Source organism: Petaurus breviceps, unplaced genomic scaffold (assembly GCF_028583685.1).
Source record: "Petaurus breviceps papuanus isolate PSGF00001 unplaced genomic scaffold, PetGlider_PUasm1.0 90602, whole genome shotgun sequence".
Classification (NCBI taxonomy): Eukaryota; Metazoa; Chordata; class Mammalia; order Diprotodontia; family Petauridae; genus Petaurus; species Petaurus breviceps.
This window is the reverse complement of record NW_027187283.1, coordinates 4833247-4853068: the sequence shown is the minus strand read 5'-3', so window position 1 is coordinate 4853068 and position 19822 is coordinate 4833247. Positions and strand designations below refer to the sequence as shown.

Below are 19822 nucleotides of genomic sequence, written 5' to 3'. Positions count from 1 at the left end.
CAAGGGAGACATAGTAAATTAATTTGAAAAAAAAAATATATAGAAAGCCAAATAATGTAATACAAAATAAGACCTTGTAATTTTATCCTAGAAGCAACAGGGAGTGACTGAAGCTTTTTTTTACCTTTTTTTTTTTGGAGGGCAATTGATGTTAAGTGACTTCCCCAAAGTCACACGGGTGACTAAAGATTTTTGAGTAGGGAAGTAAAGATGTACTTGGTAATACCAGTTTGACTGGTGTGTAGAAGAAACATTTGAAGATAGACAAGGGAAGCAGGGAAATTAATTAGAAAATAATTGTAAACATTCAGGAGAGAAGAATGAAGGTCATACCTAAAATAAAGGCTCTTCACAGAGAAAGAAGCTCATGTATGTGAAAAGTATCGGGGAGATATAAAGGATAAGACATAGCAATTGCCTAGATATCAGTATTGGTGTGTGGGTGTGGGTATATAAGAGAGAAGAGTCAAAGAGAAATTTAAAATAATCTTTAATAACATACATGCACACACATGACATATATGTACACACATGGCATATATGTTTATGCATATATGGTTGTACACGTATGTATATATTTAACCATAAAGTATGAAAAGTGTTTTTATTGGTTTCTCACAGAAACTCTGTGAGATAGGTACTATAGGTATCAGTATCCTAAATTTGAATGAGGAAACTGGTTTTCACTTGTCCATGGTCATGTAGTAAGTATCAGAGGTGGAATTTAAACCCACTTGTCTGGGCTCAATCTTCAGTGCTTTTTACTCTCGCTCTTTTTTTTTAAGTAGCATTTTATTTTTCCCCAGTTGCATGTCAAGAACATTTTTAGCATTCATTATTACAAGATTTTGAATTCTGAATTTTTGTCCCTCCCTCTCTCCCCTATCCTTTTCTGAAAATGGTAGTCAATTTGGCATAGTTTATACATGTGCTATCATGTAAAAATAATTTCACGTTAGTCACGATTGTGAAAGAAGAAAAAGATAAAAAGGAAAAAAATGAGAAAGAATAAAGTGAAAAAAATATGCTTTTATCTGAATTCAGAGTCCTTCAGTTCTTTATCTGGATATCGATAACATTTTCCTTTGTGAGGCCTTTGTACGTATCTTGGATCATTGTGTTGCTGAGAAGAGCTGAGCCATTCATAGTTGATCATGTTGCTGATACTGTGCACAGTGTTTCCCTGGTTCTGCTCATTTTACCTTTGAGCAAATCTTTCCAGGTTTTTCTGAAATCCTCCAGTTTGTCATTTCTTCTTGAATAGTAGTATTCCATTGCAATTCATATCCCACAGCTTGTTAAGCCATTCCCCAACTGATGGGCATCCCTTCAGTTTCCAATATTTTGTCACCACAAAAAAGGCTGCCGTTAATATTTTTGCACATATAGTCCTTTCCCTTTCCCTCTATCTTTTTGAGATAGAGACCTAGAAATGATATTGCTGGATCAAAGGGTATGCAGAATTTGGTTGAACTTTGGGTGTAGTTCCAAATTGCTCTCCAAGATGTTTGAATCAGTTCAGAACTCCACAATCTGCAATTAATGTCCCAATTCTCCCAGATTTCCTCTGTCTTGTATAATTTTCCTTTTTTTGTCATGTTAGCCAATTGTGTAGGTGTAATGCCGTACCTCAAGAGATGTTTTAATTTGCATTTCTCTAATCAAAAGTGATTTAGAGCACTTCTTCATAAGTCTCTAGATAGTTTTGATTCTTCATCTGAAAACTGCCTGTTTATATTCTCTGATCATTCATCAATTGGGAAATGGCTTACATTCTTATAAATTTGACTCAGTTCTATGTATATTTGAAAAATGAGGCCTTCATCAGGGACACTTGCTGCAAGGATTGTTTACCATCCTTTTGTTTTCATTCTGAATTTTTTACATTAGCTTTGTATAAAAGCTGTTTAATTTAATATAATTAGAATTATTTTAAATTTTCCAATACTCTTTATATCTTGTTTGGTCACAAATTATTTCCTTTCCCATAGATCTGAGATAAGACTATTCCTTGCTCTTCTAATTTGCTTACAGTGTCACCCTTTACATCTAAATCATACCAAAGGCTGTCTTATTTAACTTTTGAAGTATTCTATTTACCTCCTTACTTTCCTTCTTATTTTTTGTTTGGACTTATTGAGTTCGGAAAGGAGACAGTTGTGATCTCCCAGCAGTATAGCTTGTCTGTCTATTTCTTCCTGTAATTCACTTAACTTCTTTAAGAATCTGATGCTATACCACTTGGGGTATACATGTTTAGGACTGATATTGCTTCATTGTCTATGGTACCTTTTAGCAAGATGTAGTTTCCTTCCTTATCTCTTTTAATTAGGTCTATTTTGGGTCTATTAGGTCTATTTTAGTTTGAGATCAAGATTGCTAGCCCTGGTAGATTATTTTTGTTTGTTTGTTTGTTTGTTTTTTACTTCAGCTAAAGCATAATAGACTTTGCTCAAGTCCCTTACCTTTATTCTATGGGTATCTCTATCCTTCAAATGTTTTTCTTGTAAAAAACATATTGTAGAATTCTGGTTTTTTATCCACTCTCTTATTTACTTCTGTTTTATAATGGAGTTCACCCCACTCACATAGAGTTATGATTCCTACCTGTGTATTTCCCGCTATCCTATTCTTCCTCCTATCTGTACTTTTTTCCTTTTACTCTTTCCTTCCTCACCAGTGTTTTGCTTCTGCCAACCACCTCCCCTGATCTGCCTTACTTTCTTTTAGTCCCTCTTTACTTAAATCTTCTCTCCTCTTACTTCCCTGTTCGGTAAAATATATTTATACCTTTAACTGATGGTGTATATATTCCCCTTGAGAGCCAATACTAAATAGAGTAAGGTATAAGAGATGCTCATCAACCACCCTCCCATTTTCCCATCCACTATCATAGGTCTTTTGTGCCTCTTCATGTGAGATAAATTATCCTATTCTACCTCTCCCTTCTTCTGCACCCATTGTACTCCTCTTTCTCATCCCTTAATTTTTTGTCATTCCCTAAAATTTACCTTATATGTATATTCCTTCTCATTGTATTATGAGTGATAAAGTTTTTAAGAATTACAAGTATCATCTTCCCATAAATGAATTGCAAACAGTAAAACTCCATTGAATCCTTTAATTTTTTTCCCCTTTGTTCCTGTTTATACTTCTCTTGAGTCTTGATACTAGAGGTCAAATTTTCAGTTTAGTTCTGGTATTCTCTTTATGAAAGCTTGAAACCCTACTATTTCATTAAATGATCATGTTTCCCTTGATGTATGAAGCTTAAGATTTCTTTTTTTTTTTTTAAGCAATCGGGGTTAAGTAACTTGCTCAAGGTTACACAGCCAGTTATTTCTGTGTGTGGTGCTAAGTATCTGAGCCCGAATTTTATCCTCAGGTTAATTTTTCCAAGTAAGTGATTCTTTATTGCAGTCCTAGCTCCTTTGCCTTCTAGAATATCATTATCATGACCTCAGATGTTGCAGCTTTTAGCTCCTGTGTGGTTCTGATTGTGACTTTCTGATATTTTTTTTTCTATCCAGTTGCAGTATTTTTCCTTTCCTGAATAGTTATGTAATTTGGCTATAATTTGTTCTTTGGAGTTTTCACTATAGGATATCTTTCCTGAAGTGATTGGTAGATTATTTCAATGCTTACTTTGCCCTGTAGTTTCAAGACATCAGGGTAGTTTTCTTTGATGATTTCTTGAAAGATGTTGTCCAGGCAATTGCACATTACATTAATATTTCATGATTTGTTCAGCATTCCCAAATTGATAGACATCCTTTCACTTTCCAGTTCTTTTCCACCACAAAGAGTTGCTATAAATATTGTTGTACATGTGGGTCCTTTTCCCACTTTTATGATCTCTTTGGGATACAGGGAAAGAAGTGGTATTGCTGGATCAAAGGGTATGCACTGTTTTGTAGCTCCTTTGGCATAGTTCCAAATTTTTCTCCAGAATGGCTGGATCAATTCACAACTCCACTAACAATGCATTCATGTTCCAAATTTCCCACATCTTCTCCACCATTTATAATTTTCTTTTTTTATGATGTTAGTCAATCTCATAGGAGTGATATGGCATACAAGAGTTGTTTTAATTTGCATTTCTCTAATTGGTAATGATTCAGATCATTTTTTCTCATAACTATAGACACCTTTAATTTCTTTATCTGAAAACAGCCTGTTCATATCTTTTTCATAATTTAAAAATTGTAGAATGACTTGAATTCTTAAATTTGACTCAGCTCTCTATATACTTAGGAAATTAGACCTTTATCAGAAACACTGGCTGTAAAAATTGTTACTGAGCTTTCTGCTTCCCTTCTAATCTTAGCTGCATTGATTTTGTTTGTGCAAAAACCTTTTTAATTTAATGTAATCAAAATAATTCATTTTGAATTTCATAATTTTCTCTATATCATTTGGTCATAAATTCTTCCATTCACCATAGATACAGGTAAACTATGCCCTGTTCTCCTAATTTGATTATCACCTTTTATATCTAAATTGTGTACCCATTTTGAATTTATCTTGGTATATGGTGTAAGATGTTTGGCCATGCCTACTACTTGTTGTACTATTTTTCAGTTTTTCCAGAAGGTTTTCCCAACTGGAGTCTTTAGGTTTATTAAACAGCAGATTACTATGGTCACTGACTACTGTGTCTTATGTATCTAAACTATTTCACTTATCTACCACTCTCTATTTCTTATCTAATTCCAAGTAGTTTTGATGATTGCTGTTTTATAATAAAGTTTTAGATCTGGAATGGCTAGGCCACCTTCCCTTACATTTCTTTTAATTAATTCCCTTGATATCCTGGAACTTTTGTTCTTCCAGATGAATTGTTATTATTTTTCTAGTTCTATAAAAAATTTTTTTTTGGTAGTTTGATAAGTAAGGCACTGAATAAATTAATTTAGGTAGAATTGTTACTTTTGTTATATTAGCTCAGCTTACCAATGAGCACCTGATATTTTTCCAGTTACTTAGATATGACTTTATTTGTGTGGAAAAAAAAAAGTTTTGAAACTGTATTCATATAGTTCCTAGGTTTGTCTTGGCAGGTAGAGTCCCAAATATTTTACATTGTCTACAGTTACTTTAAACGGAATTTTTCTTTGTCTTGTTGCTGGGCTTTCTTAATATTATACAGAAATGCTGAAGATTTATGTGGGTTTATTTTATGTCTTGAAAATGCTAAGGTTTTTAAAAATTATTTCCAGTAGTTTTTAATTTATTCTCTCAGATTTTCTAAGTATTTTATCATATCATCTACAAAGAGTGATAGCTTTGATTTTTCATTGCCTGTTCTAATTTCTTTAATTTCTTTTTCTTCTCTAATTGTTAAAGCTAAAATTCTAGGACACTACTGAATAACAGTGGTGATAATGGGCATCTTATTTCACCCCTGATCTTATTGGAAATGCTTCTAGCTCATCCCCATTACATATAATGCTTCCTGATGGTTTTAGATGGATCATACTTATCATTATAAGGAAAATCCCATTGATTCCTGTGCTCTCTAGTGTTTTTAATAGGAATGGGTGTTCTATTTTCTCAAAAGCTTCTTTCTACATCAATTGAGAGAATCATATATCTCTGAATTTTATTATTGATATGCTCAATTATGCTGATAATTTTCCTAATATTGAACCAGTCCTGCATTCCTGGTATAAATCCTACCTGGTAATTGTGTATTATCCTTGTGATCAATTGCTGTAATCTCATTTCTAATATGTTATTTAAAATTTTGCATAGATATTCATTAGGTAGATTGGTCTATAATTTTCTTTCTCTGTTTTGACTCTTCCTGGTTTAGATATCAGCACCATATGTGTTATCATAAAAAGAATATGGTAGAGCTCCTTCACTTATTTTTCCAAATTGTTTACATATTTTAAAAATTGATTGTTCTTTAAATGTTTGGTATAATTCACTCATAAAGCCATCTGACCCAGGAGGTTTTTTTTTTTTTTTATGAAGTTGATTGATGGCCTGTTCAATTTCTTTTTTTGAAATGGTGTTAACTATTTTATTTCCTTTTTTGTTAATATGGACAATTTACATTTTTGTAAATATTCATCCATTTCACTGGTTTCCAGATTTATTGGCATACAGTTATGAAAAATAGTTCCCAATTATTGTTTTAATTTTCTCTTTCATTGGTCTAATTATACTCTTTAAGGAGTTGTCTTCTTCAATAGATTCTTCTATCTCCTTTCCCATTTGGACAGTTCTACTTTTTAAGTAATTTCCCAAGTTGTTGACTTTTTTCCCCATTATTCTCTTGCATAACTCTCATTTCTTTCCCCATTTTTCTACTACTCTCTTATATGATTTTAAGCTGCTTTTTGAACTCTCCCATGAGTTCTTTCTGGGTTTGAGACCATTTCCCATTTTCCTTTATGGTTTTGCTCACAGGTATTTTGATATTGTTGTCTTATTCTGAATTTGTGCCTTGGTCTTCTCTGTCACCATGATAACTTTCCAAGGTCAGATTTTTTTTACTCATTTTGAGGGGTCTTTTTCCTTTCTTTTAAATCTGAGCTCTGTATTTGAGGTAGAAGGGGCACTGTCTCAGGGTTTTTGTGCCAGTGGCTGTAGGCCCTGATTCTTTATCTTGTGCTACACTGATGTTGCCCTGAGACCCATGGATGACTCTTGTGTCTGGTGTTGTGCTGAGGGAGTAGTAGAATGGGGAGTAGCTGGTGCTGATGGAGATTATAGGAAGCTGGCAGCTTACCTGGTACTGAGTTGAGGGTCTTGATGGTATTGTCTTGCATGTGCTAATTCCTGGTTAGGTATTTCTACATATCCCCAGGGCTACAGTGAAGCATGTCAAGTTCTAGCCCCTAGAAGATGCTTGCTTGTCCAAGGCTGTGCATGTTATGGTTCTTGAAAGCTGGAGTCTGCTGCTTCTTCTGACTATGCTAAGACACGAGGGGTATTCTGGTGTTTGTGTTTGCTTATTAAATAACATTGGGCTCGGGATCTTCTGTTGCTTTGCTGAGATGGGAATTGCTGCTGGTTTGCTGAGATGCTTCCTGTCCTGGAATGTGCTCCTCTATTTTACTGGAGACAGACCTCTCTTGCTGATCTTCCAAGTTTCTTGGACTAAAACATTGTTGCACCCTGTCTTTTTGCTGGTTCTGTTGGTCCAGGATTTGTTTGGAGGTAAATATGGGAGAATTATTGTGATTTACTGCTTACTTTACCATCTTGGTTCCCGGAAGTCCTAAAAAAATCCTTTTTATTCATCCCATTATGTCAGAGATATTTCTAACTCATTTCTAATTTAAATAAAATGAAAGGAATTATAAATTGGAATCACAGGATAGTGTTCACAATCTGATTCATTTACCTCTTCCTTATGTGACCTTGGACAAGTCACCTAATTTTTCAAGCCTTAAGTTTTGTTATCATTAAAATGGTGATAAAATGATGACTTGCACCATTTACCTCACAAAGCCATTGGTAAAGAAAGTGTTTTTTACAAACATTGAAGTGCTAGAAAAATAGAAGTTATAGTACCAAAAGGGACATATGAATGTGAAATATACTTTTAGCCATAAAAGGCACTAATGAATTCCTACAAAGACGATAAGTACCACTCCCAAGGAGATGGCAGATTATTTGACATCAAATCACAAGGTCTACATGCTCTTGAGCACAAAAATTATGTCAAAAGAAAGAAGAATTTGAAAAAAAAATTTAAGAAGCCTTTGAAAGATACCCATAAAACCTAATGTAGAATCTGGCCATATGCAAATCTCCTAAGATGGAGGAACTCTGAGTTCCCTACCAAATGAGTGGGGGTAGCTTTTACTTGGCTGCATGCTTTCAAAGGGTGCTGGTGAGACAGAGACAGTCACTGAGTTTTTGCTTATCAGGAGGTGTGCCAGAAGGGTGAAGATCACAGTTCATCCATAGTATGGGCACCATGAACTGAACTGGTGAGAGGGAATGGTTTTCCTTCCTCTGTTTACTTACCTTAAAAAATGGCCTGGGGATGTTTGTTTCTAGTCTGTGTCATTTATCCTTCTCTGTTTCAGGTGCTGACAGTGATCCCTCCCAGACCCAAGAATTGAACCATAGTGATGTTGGAGGCAGGATGCTAGGATGGAGAGTGAATCCAGCCAACAAAGAAGCAAGGATTCCTGGGACATGAGCTAGAGAAGGAGTTTTGACCTTAGAACTGGGACTGTGCTCTAAAGGAACCGAGCTAAATTATGAACCTAATCCCCTCTCTACAGACTGAGGTAGTATAAGGAGTATTAAGTTGCATATATTGCAGGAATAAGTTTGTATATTTGTGATTCTACCTTTTCGAGTAAATTTTTCTTTGTAAAAGTTAAACCAACTGTTAGTGAATAAGTGGAAGTAGGGAACACCATCCTTGTAGACTGGAACTATTTGCAGAAAACTCTGGCACACCCTCCCCCATTCCCACCTCCTTAAGGAGAACTCTGGAGGATACATGAATTCTAACCTATCTGACCTTCCAGGTAAGGAGGATCAGAGTGATTAGTATTATAAAAGTATAGAGAAAGAGATGTCGCTAAGTCACTGACCTAGTAGATTATGAGAAAAACTAAATATGGTCTATTTTAGCTGACAATCTGACAAAAACAGAGTGATCAGAATATTTAAGTTGAAATGAAGAATACCTATATACCTATAGATGCTGAGATCATTTTCTGAATAACACTAAATTGAGAAGCAGTTGGGTACAGTGGATTGTTAGCTGGACTTTGTGAACCTGGTCTCTGTAATGACTGTACTAACCAATTAAATATGTTAAGGCTCCTCTTTTTCAGACAATGGAGTCAATCAGGAAGACTTCTGGAGTCAGCGCTGCTTGACAAACCAGAGATCTTTTGCAACTGCTGCTGTTTGTCCTTCTTTCTCAAAGAGGACTATTACATAAAGGAGGTAATGCCATGATGTGCTAGTGAGTTGGATTTAAGTGAAGGACTGTGTAAAGTCACCAGCTTCACATTCTCCTTCAGAGCCACCAGTGGCCAGATATGGATCAGAAAAGCTGGAGATGGCCCAGGATGCAGTGGAGGACATTGGCCTTTTCAAGCTAAGGTCTTTAATAGGTATCAGTTTGACTGCAACATTCCTGTGATTGCAGAAACCAGCTATGATTAGCACAGAGAGAGAAACAAACATCCTGCTTTCTGATTTATTGTTTAAAGATAGACATCTCTCTATTCCTCCTACTTCCCACCTCACTTTCTATTACATTGTGTTTCTCCCTTAATCCCCACATTCATAAATAAATCCAATATGTATAAATACCTCACATTTTTCCCACTCCCCTTTGAGAAGCTAAGAACTTCTCTGCTCCAGCTTGCAAAAACTCTTCTTAGATAATAAATGCTTTTATAAGCATTGTAAACTGTGATCAGAATCTAGTCTCCCTTTTGGGCCTGGAGTTTCTTCTGTTTTAGGAGTTCACAGGATGTTTTTTTTGTCTTAACTTTCAATTGGGAAGTGCCATATTCACTTATGACATATCTTAGCTTGGTAAGAAATTCTTAACCTTTATAGGCCTCAGATAACAAAGAATTTAAGTTGACAAGCCTTTTCTCAGACATTAAATATTAATGTATTTTGCTGATTACATTGATCCCCAGAAAGTTTTGGGGGCTCTAAATGATTTTTTAAATTGTGTATTCCACACAGGAAAAAAAGAGAAAAAGCATGTTCATTTCTTCTGTTATAATATACAGTTGGATATGGCTTTCATTGAATTAGTCTTTTTGCACACAAATTTTGGAAAATCATTACAGATAGATAACTATCTTGCACCAAGACTGATGAAGAGAATTCTGGCTTACTTTGGTAAATGGCACAGAACTTTCAGAGTTTTTCATACAAAGTCCCATTTTTTCAAGCCAATAGTTTTTCAGTGATGAAAAATGGCAATGAATCATCACACATCATTATCTCCAAAAAATTACAATTGTGTATGGCCTCAAGGAAAATGGGGAGATGCATGCATAGCAAATATAAAAGTAGGTTAGAAAATATCAACACCTTGTGAACAAGATAAAATAGAAGTCTTTTGTTAACAAGGTACAAAAGACATCTTTAAGGATATGTAATATTTTGTCAGTCAGAATAGAAGAGATAAACAGAAGGAAAGCTCAAGTAATTGTCATGAAACATTAAAAGACCTAGAAAAAGGTTTCCAGGGAGTGGGTAGATACTTTATGAAGGATTTATCAAACACACGGACAAGAATTAAACAAGTTGAAAAGGAATGGATAGCTTGTGGTTTACACTACTTCATAGGGTTTCCAATACCTAAAAGAAAGAGATCAATACAAGTATTGAAGTTCATCAAGTACAAATGACACATTTTTAGATTGTGGTTACTAATATCCTTTTCATACAAAAACCTGACATATATATTAGCTATTTCTCCTAGTCTTTTTGCATGTGTAAAGCACATATAACTTTATCCAAGTTTGTTTTAAATACATTTTTGTTATCTTTTTTCACAGTCAAAATTTCTCCTTCTATTCTTTCCCTTCCTCCCTCTCATAAAAGAAGCAGAAAGAAAAGCAGTCAAACTTATTGAAATACTGAAAAGGCCTGAAAACATATGGAGTGTCCATAGTTGCAGACCTCTCACTTCCACAAAATCAAATTTGATTTTTTTTTATGTTCTATAGCAAAGGGATAAGGACAGGTCCCTGAGGTGTGCCACTACTAACTTCCCTTTAGCATATCAATTTATTTATCCTTCCTCCTTTGGTCTTATCATTTAATGACTTCTATATCCAAATAACTACTATCAGATAGCTTACATCCTCCCAAACTTATCCATAAGTATATCATGAAACACTTTTTCCCCAAATATATATCAGGGTAGTAATCTGTTAAAAAATAGATGAAGCAAGTCAAATGTTTTCTCTTCCTGATGAATGCAGACTTACTCTAAGAGATTACTGATTCTGTTTCTCAGTTCTTACTTCTTTCAGATCTTTTTAATGTAGCATTTTAGAATTTGACAAAGTTTAAGTTCACCAGTGTTTAGGTTTTATAATCCTAGTTATTCCATCCTCCCCTCCACTTTTTGTTTTTGAAGAACATTTGTCTTGCTTCAGACCTACATTCTCCATAATTTTTAACATCATTATGTAAGAAATAAAGGAGAAGAGAGTACAAAATATAGCTAACTTTTTGACCATGAGAAACTTTGGGGCTCTGAGGTCCTACTGACAGAAGCAGGTTTGCTTTTTTTAAGTGAGAAAAGGGAAGACAATAATGTTTGACTTACATGATATGTTGATTTTAAAATGAAAACAGAATATGTTGGTAAACATCCTATAGGCAGTAAAAGACGGAACTTCGGAAAGAAGTCTATCCTGATGATGTGGATTTGAGACTTAGATGCATAAAGATGGCAACTGAAGCAGTGGGTGTAAATAATGTTGTTGAGGAACAGCATACAAAGTGAAGGCAAAAAGGTAAAGAATAGAGCAGTAGTTAACTTGTGCCTTATGATATCAGGAAGAGGACTATGATCCATTTTGAATGCAGATCTATAGTAATGCAGCATTTTTCCCGTTCTTTATAATTTTCAAATCAAGATGTGAGAAATAAAGTAACAAAGCAATACTAATGTTTTGGCTTTAGGAGACTATATAAATAGTGCCAACACCAGTAGAAATAGTGAAATCAGAGAAAGCAACAATAGTTGAAGGAAAAAAAAATAATGCAGATTAAGGCAATTTTGCATCACAAAGGCCAAAAGAGGAGGGAGAGTGTACTGTATCAGCAATGCCACATTCACAATGCCTATAGAGATTACAAATATGCTGATATAATTATCCATCACAAAATACATCAGGTTTGCCATTTGGGGAAATAAACTAGAAAATTTATTAAGATACCAAAAGACTGAGTCCCAAAACCAGAAAGTGAAAGCCATCAGAGTAGTTATGATATTGGCACAGGTAGATAAAGTAGAAAGCACCCACATTTTCAAGCCTTTAAAACAGAACAGGCTACCTCAGGCAAAGGTCCTCCTCTCCCCACTCACAGCAACCACCCAGCGTCCTGGAAGCGCACTCCCAGCAGCTCCGGCCCCTGGCAGTCCTCAGCAGGAGTCCTAACTCAAAAAAAAAAAAAGGCAACCACTGCCAACTGCCAACCGCAGGACCGTTAGCTCGGCTTTTCACTTTCTCTTGCTCTGCTATGTCAGCACGTCCATGGGGCATGGGAGATCTTTAAATCCCATAACCCTTACATTCGGCCCCAAGATCTTTCATGTCCCTTACTTGGCAAAAATACAGTAGGAATAACTGGTGTCAACAAAATTTCACAACAATATAACAAGAATAGCACACAATAAACACAAAAAAACATATTTTAGGGTGGGGCTTGAGCACAAGCTCATCATTCCCCCCACCCCGAACAAATGGGGCCCCAAAATCTTGTGGTAAGGGGTGAAGATCTCTTCTTCTATGGCTACTTGCTGCTGAAATCGGATGTAGAGCTGTCCCTGTCCTTAGGGGTCCCATTTGAGAGGTCAGTTCTTAATATGCTTGATGCCAGGTCCAAGGGTGACACATCACAGTTGCAGACAGGGGGTGACATCCAGCTTAAGCTATCAGGCATCTACAGATGGAGGGTACCAAGCCTGTGGAAACAAATCTAACAAACAAGGTGAACAAACAAAAAATCAAGAAGAAGCAAAGAGACAATAACCAGACTATTGTAGCCTCACTCACGGTAGAATAAATGATTTAAGGGTACAATTTTGTAATCATCTTCTCCAGAATAAACAATAGTTACAGTGTTATCCTTCCCATATGCTATAATCTCTGCAGCCTTTGGAACATCATCTGGCTTCCGTTTTACCCATACTTTAGCTCCTGATTTTATTCTATCAGTAGAACCAAATCCTTCAGTTCCTGTGACAGTTATTTTGGAAGGAGGGTCAGTTTTTACAAGTGGCATTGTTTTACAAGGAACGATAATCACTTGAACTATCCTATCATTCTTGTGAATCTGTATGGGCCCTTCACCTAAATTCTGGAATGTTACAACAATTTCTCCTTGATAATTCTAATCTATTACTCCAGCCAATACATGTATTCCTTGAGCTGCTAATCCTGATTTGGGTAAAATCTGCCCAAAGTGATTTTTAGGGATTCTTATGCATATCCCAGTGGAAATTTTTCTTACTTCTTTCCTGTCCAACCAAAAGTCCTCTAAACAATGTAAATCATAGCCCACCGAACCAGGTGGTCCTGGGTACGGTGCTGGGACATCTGGCCTCAAGGTCCAATACTCAATATTTGGGATCTTGTGTGTTTGTTGTTTTCTAATTTGCAGATTGGGGGTCATCATTCTGGCTAGAGGTTTACTTCCTCCCAATGGTCTATTATTCAAATTACGCAAAGCCATGAACAAATTATCCTTCCAATGTTGATATGAATTATTGGAACTTAACTTCCTCAACTGTTCTTTCAGTAATCCATTCATTCTTTCAATTGACCCAGATGCTTCTGGATAATATGGAATATGATATATCCATTCTATATTGTTTAGTATACAATACTTCTTCATTTCATTGCCTTTGAAATGTGACCCATTGTCACTTTGAATCTGCATTGGGGTTCCATAATATAGACTTATGAGATCTAGGGTTTTACAAGTGTTTTTCTGGGTTGCATTCTTATAAGGACAAGCTACTAGTACACCTGAATAGGTATCAACACAAGTACATATAAATCTGTATCCTTTATCCAGTGGTAGTGGACCAATATAATCTATTTGCCAGATTTGGGCTGGGACTTTTCCTCTTGCTATCTCTCCAGTTACTACCCGAGGAACAGTTCGCTCCTTTTCCAATTGACATATATGACATTCTTCTGCTATCTGTTTTAACAGTGAATGAGAGATACTAATACCTCGATCTCGTGCCCACTGGTGTGTGGCCTGGACCCCCAAATGGCCTGCTGTTTGGTGGACCCATTTTGCTAATACCAGATCATCAGTTGTTGTCAAAGTAGGGACAATATGTTCAGTAGCAATCTTTGCCAGTCGATCATCATGAGCATTGTACTCACGTTCTGGTGTGGTGGGGGCCACGTGAGCATCTACATGAAAAACTGACAAGTCAGTGACCAAAGACATGTTCCAGATATCTTCCCATAATTCTTTGCCCCAGACTTGTTTACCATGAATTTCCCAATTTTCATTTTTCCACATGGGCATCCATGTAGCTAACCCATTAGCTACCGCCCATGAATCAGTGAATATATGACACTGTCCTCCTTGTTCTATTTTGATGGCTTGATATACTACCATAAGTTCAGCATATTGGCTACCTGCACCTATCCCAGTACTTTCCAAAGTCCTTCTAGTACATGGGTTATAGGCCACTGCTTTCCAATGTCTTTTTTGCCCCAAATATTTTGCTGTCCCATCAGTAAACCATGCATGTCTCTTTTGTTCCTCAGTTAATACATCATATCCCTCATTCCATTTTACAGTGGACTGTACCAACTGTTGCTTTGGCTCAGGAGGTGTGTCACTCCTCTCAATTTCTATGTTTGCTATAGATTCATGCAGAGCAGAGACTCCGCTTTTGCCTGTTTTCGCTCTATTTTGAATATACCACTTCCATTTGATTATACTAGCCTCTTGGGCATGTCCAATTCTGTGAGAAGCTGGGGTACTCATTACCCAGGTCATAATTGGGATTCCAGGTCTTAATATCACTTCATGGCCCACAGTCAGTTGTTCAGTCTCCACCAAAGCCCAATATGCAGCTAACAATTGCTTTTCAAAAGGTGTGTACTGGACTCCAGATGAAGGGAGTTTCCTACAACAAAATCCCAAAGGTACATTTCGGCTTTGTTGTTTTTGCCATAAGCTCCAGTTTGCATAATCATCTTGTACAATCACTTGCAATTCCACTGGACCATTTTGCATGGGCCACAAATCTAGGGCCAATTGTATGGCAGACTTGGCTTCTTCAAAAGCTTTACTCTGCTGAAGTCCCCAATCGAATTCATATTTCTTCCGTGTGACTCTATATAAAGGTTTTAAAATCTGTCCCAAATGTGGAATGTGGTGCCTCCAGTATCCAAACAATCCTATGAACTTTTGGGCCTCCTTCTTATTGGTAGGGGTAGGAAAATCCTGAATCTTTTGTCGGGCTTGAGGAAGAATCTCCCTTAGCCTCTTGTTCCATTGTATACCCAAAAACTTCACATTCTGAGCTGGTCCTTGAACCTTTGCAGGGTTAATTTCCCACCCTTTGCTTTTCATATGCTCAATTAGAAGGGTCAAACTCCTTTCCACTACTTTCGCATCTTTTCCCTGTATCATGATATCATCAATGTAGTGGGTAAGCTGTACACCAGGTAGCTTTAATTCATCCAACTGTTCAGCCACAATCCTGTGACAAATAGTCGGGCTATGTATGTACCCTTGTGGCAAGCGAGTGAAAGTATATTGTCTACCCTGCCAAGTGAAAGCGAAGGGGTCCCATTGTTTAGAGTCTATTGGGATGGTGAAGAAGGCATTTGCCAAGTCAATAACTGTATACCAAGTCCCATCATATTTCTGGATCCTTTCTATTAAGGTGATGGTATCTGGAACAGCAGCATGCAAAGAAGGAGTCACCTTATTCAACTGTCTATAATCCACAGTCATTCTCCACGTCCCATCTGATTTTCTTACTGGCCAGACAGGATTATTCCATCTTGTGGTTGTAGGGACTAACACTCCTGCTTCAACATATTCCTTTATAGTAGTGGCAATTTCATCTTGCCCACCTGGCACACGATACTGTTTTAAAGTAATTACTTCAGAAGGTTCAGGTAAAGTGATTGGGTCCATTTTTAGATTTCCTACTAAAACTGTATTAATTCCTATCTTCCTCACAGCAAATTGGTATCTTCCTTCAGGTAAATTCAGAGTCATGCCTCTCAATACATCTATTCCAATGATGTATTCAGGAATGGGTACAACAACCACAGTATATTCCTTCTTAGGTAACTGCCCAATTTTCATTGTTATTTTAACCTGTCTGGCTGATATTTCAGCGTCTCCTAGACCTGTGATGGTAATAGGAGTTCCATGTTTAAACTTATCAGGGTTTCCATAGATAAGTGTGGCCTCAGCCCCAGTATCAATCAGTGCCCTAGTCACAGTAGTTGATCCATTCTTCCAATATATTGTTAAACCAATATGGGGTCTGCAATCTCTTCTGCATATTTCTTTTATCTGGGCTGGGGCTTGGCCTATCTCCTATTCCCCCTGAAGGTGGGGCAAACTTGGATACAAAGATTCAGATTCAGAAATACCTGCGGGGGTGGTTCCTGCTTCCCTGTTCATTCTAATGCTAAGTACCTTTTCTTGGTACAGCTTATGCAGCTCTTCAGTTGGAATACCATCTATTCTTCTAAAGTCCACCCCAGCTCTTAATAGAGCAGTGAACAGTTCCCTTCTTGTGGGTCTATTTTGTCTCTGAATCCTCTGGCTGTTTACTCTTCTCTCTCCAGGCAATTTGTCTTTTTCCCATTCCCCTAAATCGCTTAATTGTGAAATCTTATCCAGCACCTCTGAAAGAGGGTGCCCTATTCCTCCAATTAAAAGAGTCAGAATTAGGTGCTTATATGCAGGAGGAGCCGTCTTCACTATGATATTTCTATGAGGAACTGCTAGGGGGGTATCATAATATGCATTTGCATCTCCAATCAGGATAGCAGTTTTCATTACCTCCTCCTTTAGTTTTCTCATACAGTCTCTAAGTGAGTACCAGGGTCTGTCTCCCCTAGGCCACATAGATTCAGTTGGATATTGCTTTTTGCACCCTTCTGCAGCTAAAGCTAGAAGACTCGTTTTGTTATTTCCTCCTTGCATATGGTGATCCCTAAAAGCCTGGTGTACAAAAGGATTCTGACTGATACTTATGAATTTTAAACAGTCCTCATTGTCCAGTGTTATTCCTCCTGCGCCTTCATCAGTGATTCTTACTATCCAAGACACTAAAGACTCCCCCATTCTTTGGGTAAATCTACTCAATATATCAGTGATCTCCTGTTGAGTGAAATCTTCAATTATCTCCCTGGACTCTGTTTTGCCTCGGTGGTTCTCCTGCCTTCTTCTTCATATGGGGAGAGCTTCTACATTAGGAGACTCCTCATCTAACCTTGTTCCATTCTCCTCACACACATCCTCCTGGAAGCTGTCAGGGCAACTCTGCCCAGCCTGTACAAAAGTTGCATGCACATTCCTTCTGCTAGTTTTTTGCTTCCTTTTAGCTACATGAACAGTAGCTTGCTCCTGGACCACATGGGTCCCTCCAGTTTGCTCTTCTGAGTACTGTGACACAGAAGAATCCTCAGGCAAACCAGCTGACTCCCTAGCCATCCTAGCTCTTTCCTTCAGCAGCTTATCCCTACTTTTACACATAAGGCGATAACTTGTTAGCAGCACCCAGCCTCCCCTGCACACTCCTGCCAGTTCTTTGCCTGGTTCTATGGGTATTGCTTTCAAACATCTTTCCAAATCTCCAGGTTCTCCCTCTCTTAGCCTTGGTTCCCAGTTTTCACAGGGCCCTGTGCTTTTAGCCCATTCTCTGGCTAGAGAGGAATAAGGCAAATCCTCCCATCCTGGAATAGCCATTTCTCCCTCTAAAGCCCCACTGCTTCCAAATAGAGGCCTGACATTTTGTGATCCCATCCTCGTCGCCAAATGTATCAGCAATGCCATATTTACAATGCCTATAGAGATTACAGATATGCTGATATAATTATCCATCACAAAATACATCAGGTTTGCCATTTGGGGAAATAAACTAGAAAATTTATTAAGATACTAAAAGACTGAGTCCCAAAACCAGAAAGTGAAAGCCATCAGAGTAGTTATGATATTGGCACAGGTAGATAAAGTAGAAAGCACGCACATTTTCAAGCCTTTAAAACAGAACAGGCTACCTCAGGCAAAGGTCCTCCTCTCCCCACTCACAGCAACCACCCAGTGTCGTGGAAGAGCGCTCCTAGCAGCCCCGGCCCCTGGCAGTCCTCAGCAGGAGTCCTAACTCAAAAAAAAAATAAAGGCAACCGCCGCCAACTGCCAACCGCAGGACTGTTAGCTCGGCTTTTCACTTTCTCTTGCTCTGCTATGTCAGCACATCCATGGGGCATGGGAGATCTTTAAATCCCATAACCCTTACATGTACAGAGAGACCTGACCTAAAGTCTTAAAATAATGCAAACAGGTCAAAGAGTAGGAAGAATGAAATAAGTCCATTGAACATGGTGAAATGAAAACTTTTTCAGAGAAACACATTGCAAATTTGCCCTCCTCCTCCCCAGTTTCTAGCTTTCCTTCTAATCTTAGCTGAATTGGATTTGTTTGTGCAAAACCTTTTGATTTTAATATAATAAAACTCATCCATTTTGCATCTATCGATTATCTACAGTTTAGTCATAAATTACTCCCTTATACATAGATTTGAGAGATGTTTTCCATGCTCCCTTAATCTCATTATGATATCAACCTTTATGTACCCATTTTGACTTTTTCTTGGTATAAAATATAAGATGGATGTTTATACCTAGTTTTGGCCAATGTGCTTTCCAGTTTTCCCAGTAATTTTTGCCAAATAGTGAGTTTCTATTCCAAAAGCTTGGATCTTTTGGTTTATCAAACAGTAGATTACTATGGTTATTTACTACTGTGTATTGTGTACCTTTATCTCTTCCACTAATTCACCAATCTATTTCTTTTTTACTTCAGGAGACTATATAAACCAGATTGTTTTGATAATTACTGTTTTATGTTAATGCAGTTTGAGACCTGATATGACTAGGCCACTTTCATTCACATTTTCAAAATTGTCTGCCTTGATATTCTTGACTTTTTATTCTTTCACATGGAATAATTATTTTTTTACAATGCAATTTTTGTTTTATTGATATGACAGTCAATAAATTAATTGAGATAGATCTGTCATTTTTGTTGTATTGGGTCTCTCACCATAAGCAATGAGATCTGTCTTTACTGTGTGAAATGTTTTGTAATTGAATTCAAACAGTTCTAACAGTTCCTCAGTTTGTCTTGTCAGGCAGACTCCCAAATATTTTATATTGTCTACAGTTATTTTTAATGGAACTGTTCTTTCTACCTCTTGCTGCTGAGATTTGTTGGAAATATATAAAAGCACTGATGATTTATGAGAGTTATTTTTATATCCTTTATATCCTACAACTTTCCTGCAGTTGTTCATTGTTTCAACTAGTTTTTCAGGCAATTATCTCAGATTCTCTAAGTATACCCTCATATTGTCTGCAAAGACTGAGAGTTTTGTTTCCTCACTGCCTATCCTATGTCCTTCAATTTTTTTTTCTTTTCTTATTGTATAGCTAGCTTTTCTAGTACAATATTGAATAATGTTGGTGAAAATGGGAATCTTTGCTTCATCCCTAATCTTACTGGGAAGGTTTTTAGTTTATCCCCATTACAGATAAGGTTTGTTGGTCCTTGTAGACAGATAAAACTTATCAGATTAAGGAAAGCTCCTTTTATTCCTCTGCTTTCTAATGTTTTTATTTTTTTTAATAGGAATGAATGTAGCATTTTGTCAAAGGCTTTTATTGCATCTATTGAGAGAAGCATGTGATTTTTGTTGTTTTTGTTATCGATATGGTGAATTTTGCTATAGTTTTCCTAATATTGATCCAGCTCTGAATGCCTGGTATAAATCCCCCTTTGTTACAATGTATTAATGTATGATCTTTGTGATACATACCTGTGATTCTTGTTGCAAGTATTTAAAATATTT

At 36.9% G+C, this 19822-nt stretch overlaps 1 long non-coding RNA gene across 1 annotated transcript in view; it reads left to right on the top strand.

Moving 5' to 3' along the window:
• LOC138142724 (uncharacterized) overlaps positions 1 to 9867 on the top strand; it is a 34052-nt gene extending 24185 nt beyond the window's left edge. Inside the window, exons 2-3 of the long non-coding RNA XR_011163528.1 lie at positions 8049 to 8255; positions 8814 to 9867. This is a non-coding gene — a long non-coding RNA (uncharacterized lncRNA). The remainder of the gene's footprint in view (positions 1 to 8048; positions 8256 to 8813) is intronic.
• Positions 9868 to 19822: the final 9955 nt, after the last annotated feature.